Source organism: Micromys minutus, assembly GCF_963924665.1.
Source record: "Micromys minutus genome assembly, chromosome: 10".
Taxonomy (NCBI): Eukaryota; Metazoa; Chordata; class Mammalia; order Rodentia; family Muridae; genus Micromys; species Micromys minutus.
This window is the reverse complement of record NC_137979.1, coordinates 15,043,692-15,048,854: the sequence shown is the minus strand read 5'-3', so window position 1 is coordinate 15,048,854 and position 5,163 is coordinate 15,043,692. Positions and strand designations below refer to the sequence as shown.

General features: G+C 47.6%; 1 pseudogene across 1 annotated transcript; it reads right to left on the bottom strand.

Moving 5' to 3' along the window:
• Nucleotides 1-2,832: 2,832 nt before the first annotated feature.
• On the bottom strand, nt 2,833-4,932 carry LOC308426353 (solute carrier family 35 member B1-like; annotated as a pseudogene). The gene is made up of 2 exons: nt 4,890-4,932; nt 2,833-3,715 (listed from the first exon to the last, which is right to left on the bottom strand). The product of its transcript is annotated as a solute carrier family 35 member B1-like (transcript).
• Between the last annotated feature and the right edge of the window lie 231 nt (nt 4,933-5,163).

Genomic DNA, 5,163 nt, shown 5'->3' with positions numbered 1-5,163 from the left:
TCTGTGGTCCTCTTGCAGGGCACCTAACACCCTCTTCTTACTCCATAATCTTGAAGTGGGCCACACATGTGAGCTAGTGGCTCAGTGCCCTCTCAATTACAGCTTTATCTAAGGCTGGTGCTGTGCGCAGGAGGACATCTTTTGAGATCCTACAGTTCATGTAAGATAATGCCATTAGTTGACAAAACATTTTGTATATCTTTATAGGCATTACTTTTTCAAAGAGCATCAAGAAACCACTACAAGGGCTGGGGAGAGCTCGGCAGTTAAGAATTAAGTCTCCCAAGGGACCCACATTTGGTTTCCAGTCTCCACATGAGCAGCTCATACTTATAATTCTAGCTCCAGGGAATCCACGATTCTCTTCTGGACTCCACAAGCGCACACATGCACACGAACTCACACTCATACTTGGTGTGCACACATGCATACACACACATACTGGCACATGTGCATGCACAGCACACAGGCACGCTTTACATTCAGACACATACAAATAAAATTTAAAATACCTTTATTTAAAAAAATAAAAATAAAGGACACCATAAAATGTCTTCTGCTCTCTGTAATTCCGGGAACCTGACGTGACCTGCGATTCTCTTGGCCTTTGCGATCATCAGAGTCTTAAACAGAAAATACTCAAGAAATAACTGCTGATCAACTGCTAGCTCGTTGCAACGGCCCTTTAGAAGGGCACCGCAGCAGAAGCTAGCAGGCTTTCTATAGGAGATAGATTCTTTTTCCTTTACTGGCTTCACTGGAGTATATGAGATGTCTATTCTTCCCCCCATAGAGCAAACCTCTGACTACTGACCCACCACACAGCGGTGATTTCACCTGGAATATCTCCTCCTGGTATCTCCTAGGCCTGGGCATTCTGTTTGCTTGTTCTACCTACTTAGCAGCCAACTTCAAGGATTCCCTTCCTTTCTTAAAACCTCTGTGCCTTTGGAAAATCTCTTTCCTCTTGGAGCATTTGACTTCTTTCTTCCTAAAGAGAACAGTGACAACATCTGAACTATTCTCAGGCAAGGATGCTTCTGAGTCCGGGCTGAAAGGATGGTTTGAGGCCTGTCAGGCCACACAGATGGTCTCGTTTTGCTATTAGCTTCTACCGTGTACGTAGAAGCTAATATGTCTTGGTGCATAGAACATTGCCATTTATGTGCCCAAAAGAGTCAACACAGAGCACATCCACTGCTAAAGGAGGCAGGAGTTGATGGGGGCACAGAGCCACAGGCAAGCTGATTTTATTGTGTGATGAGCTAGGCACCTGTCACCTTATTTTTTTAAGTCTTTTTTTTTTAATTGCAAATATAACTCATTCCATTTTGAGATTTCTAATTATTAAACTTTTCAAATATCATAATTCCAACATGACTCTCTGTTTGCCTTCTTGGGTCATAAGCTATTTCATTTCCAGATAAAATTACAGTAAAAGCTAACGTTTATTTTAAGACATGCTGGGTGCCCTGTGTGAAAGGCCTTACAAATACTGTCTTGATATTCGTGACTGTAAGAGGGCTGTGGAACCGAGCTTCAAGTCTCAGTTGGTTCTAAAGCCCCTTCCCCTTCCCCTTCCCCTTCCCCTTCCCCTTCCCTCAGCGCAGACAGAGCTCAGCAAGCAAACCCAGGAGCCTCCACTCTCCTGGGATGACCTCACTCCACCCTGGGTGGGAAGCAGTGAAAGGCCCTCATCTCTGGGACAGGACCCGGGTCATTTCTATTCTCTTGAAAGCCCAACTCCCTTCTGAGGAATCAGCCTCCACCCAGCCTGACGCCTAAAACACTTTCTAGAAAGCCTCAAAACCACCCCAGATTGAAACATCTGTTACATTTCTCTGTGTGTTCTGTGTTTAATGAGTGAAGCCTGCTGCTGTTGAAGAATTTGGGGTTCTCTTGGTCCCTGCTGATTCAGGTACAGCAACACTGGAAATAACTGGAACTGTCTGGAGTATGGGAACCATGGCAACCAGGGGAAAACTGAAAATGACAGTCCCTGGGGTTTGTGGCCTTTCAGAAAAGCATCTGTTGAAATGAAACCCAGAGGAGAGCACCAGAACAGATACCGCCTTGCTCACAAGCTCTTGGCTCTGACAAAACAGTTGAGAGGAGCTACTTCACAGAGGAAAAAGTTGCCTTGGCTCACATTTCAGAGGAGTTTCGATGTCATATCAGTAATGGAGCCTCTCAGGGCAGCAGGAATACTAAGTTGTATCAGCTTGTTCCCATGGTAGCAAACATGAACCAGAGGAAGAAAACCAGAACAGAGAACAAGTAAAATCTTCAAAGACCCAAACCATGTGAGCACCTTCCACCATCAGGACCTCATCCGCTAAAACCTCCCCAACTGTTAATACTATGCACAAGAACCATGAGCCCTCAGAGGATAGGGCAGATTAAAACCTACATACTGCTGCAAATACTCACCTCTGTACACAGGCTCAGATGAGGCCTTAGTGTGGCAAGAATGCCACCCATACCCTCCCCAGGTACAGAGTTGAGTCTGGAATGTGTCTTAATATGAAGTCCCACAAACTGCAGTGTGGATTGATGTTAAGGTGAACCATGATTGGACAGTGAAGAGGTAGGTGGAGAAAGGGTAGGAAAATGGAAGAGGTGCAGAGATTAGGGGGAGAAATCAAGATGGAGTTGGAGAAGGGTGAGCTGGATCCAGGTGGAATTGGCGTTAGGTAGGTATGAATATTTTAAGGTATTCTGCAGCTCTTTTATCTCATACAGAAGGGCAGTTTGTAGCTTTGTCTACTGGATGTACTCTTATTGTGTAGAGGGTTTGTGGATTGGGAATTTAATACATAAACCTACCATGAAAAGCCATCGGGCTTTAGAGTCATGATTGTGCAGAGCAATGGAGAGATGGAACACGCCATGGTGGTCATGTCCACCCGGGACAGAAGCAACAGGGTGGGTGGAGCGAACCGCCTGGGAAGGGAACCTCATGGAGAGGGAAGCTTGCAGACCGGGTGACAGAGTTTGTGTGTTCGGCTCCACAAAGGTTGATGTTCAACGTCATGTGATTCGAAGCTGGTAATGAGCCTGCATATGGTCCTGGGAAAAACCTGTCCGTCCATCCAGGGTCAGAGACAAGAGCAGAAGGAGCAAGCCGACTGTGTGCTCTTTTATCCCAACCACTTTCTTGGGCTTGTACATGAAAAGAGCCACGCCAGCCACAATTAGCAATACACACAGGTAGGTACTTGGCCAGTGGGTCCTTCTTCTTCAAGAGGGTCACGCCAAGGAGCATAACTGAGATTGGCTTGCAGGATTTACAGAGGACCTGAGTTGGATAGTTGACAAACTGTGGTGCTGAGTTGCTGGAGACCATGGCGTCCACACAGGAGACAGAGCAGGCAACGTAGAGCCAGGTCTGAGTGTGATCCACCAGATCTTGGTAAACATAGCACTGATGGATCACACACTGGATGAAAACCAAAGTTAAGGCAAAGATGAATGCTCTCAGTTTGGGTCCTTCTCCATGCTTTCCTCTTGTCATCTTCTCCTGCAGGATCCCATAGTAGAAATAGCAGACAAAGACACCCAAGGAACAGAGCGGCAGGCACCAGGGATCTGCTAGCGGCCGTGAGACGCATGGACCAGTCGGCCGGAGATCCGTTCAGAGCAGGTACCGGCAGCGAAGGCAAAAGCTCCAGGCGGACATTGCCGGCCGGCCGGCGGCGGGGCCCTCTGCACTTTTCTTGATGGGGAATTTTCTAAGGCCAGGCTGAAAGCCGGGGCCTGGAACTTGGAGGGCAACGGGGCAATCAAGGCTTCCTCCACACCGCTTTCTCCCTTAAACCACATGGGACTGGAGCTCTGCAAGATAGGACTGGCTTCTGGATACTGAACTAGAGAAAAAATAAAAAGCCCCTTAATATGCAAGCCTGCGCTGCCCCCTCCCCCGTCCCCAAGAACAGTGGTTTCAACCTTCCTAACACTAAGACCTTTTAATATGGTTCCTCATGTTGTGATGACCTCCCACCCACAAAATTATTCTGTTGCTACTTCATAACTGCAACTTTGCTACTGCTATGATTCATCCTGTCAGCATCTGATATGGGACACGCAGAGAGACCACGGGTTGAGAACCGCTGCCCTAGAATATGTCCTGATCAGAAGCCAGTAGCTGTGATCATTGTGTCCCACAGCAGTGACAGCCTTAAAATCCTCTGGTTTCAAGATCTCACGGAGGAAAGGTGTTGATGGTTTCTGAGGGCCGTGAGGGGGGAGTGTCTCCCCTGCCCCTCACTTTGCTTCTGGTGGTTTTCTGGGGGGGGGGGAATTTCTGGTGTCTCTCAGCTTGTGGATGGAGCACCCTGTCCTTGGCCTTTATCCTCACTGTATCTCTTGGATCCAAGTTTGCTCTGCCCTAGACTGGAGAGCAAGTCAACTGATTTGAACTTGAAGTAGAATTCGCCCTGTCATGGCACAGACTGAAGTCAACAGAAAGATTTTCCTATATGACTAGAGCATTTACTGAGTGTAACTGAGGTCCTGGGATACAACACATCATAACTCTCTCCCCCTCCCCCTCCTCCCCCTCCCCCTCCCCCTCTCCCCCCTCCTCCTTCTCCTCCTCCTCTTCCTCCTCCTCCTCCTCCTCCTCCTCCTCCTACTACTACTACTACTACTACTACCATTACCTCTATCCCTCTAACGCTATTGCTACTAGACTTGGCTGCCATTTGGCTCTATCTGGAATGAACTAAAACCCAAGCTACTAAGTCTACCTGTGGGGTATTTTTGTCAATTGGATCATTTGAGGTGGGAAGACGCACCTTAAATCCAGGCTATACCTTCTGGTGGCAGCCCGTGGAAAGGGTGTGGAAGGAAAAAGTCCTTGCTCTTGGTCTCCTTGCCTTATCTCTCACTGGCCAGTGCATCACTGGCATTAGAGCCATGAGAGTCCGACATGTAGTCAAGACTCACTGAGACATCTAGCCTCATGGACCAAGTGACCAGTGATGAGTCCTAGGCTTTCCATGGGTGGGCAGCCATTGTTAGAATAGTAAGACCACAGACTCTAAGCCACTCTAGTAAATCTCGAGTGTGTGTGTGTGTGTGATAAATATATGTGGGTGAATCCATTCTATCAGTTCTGTTTCTCAAAAGAGAGAGAAAGGAAAGTGGGGGAGAGAGAGAAGG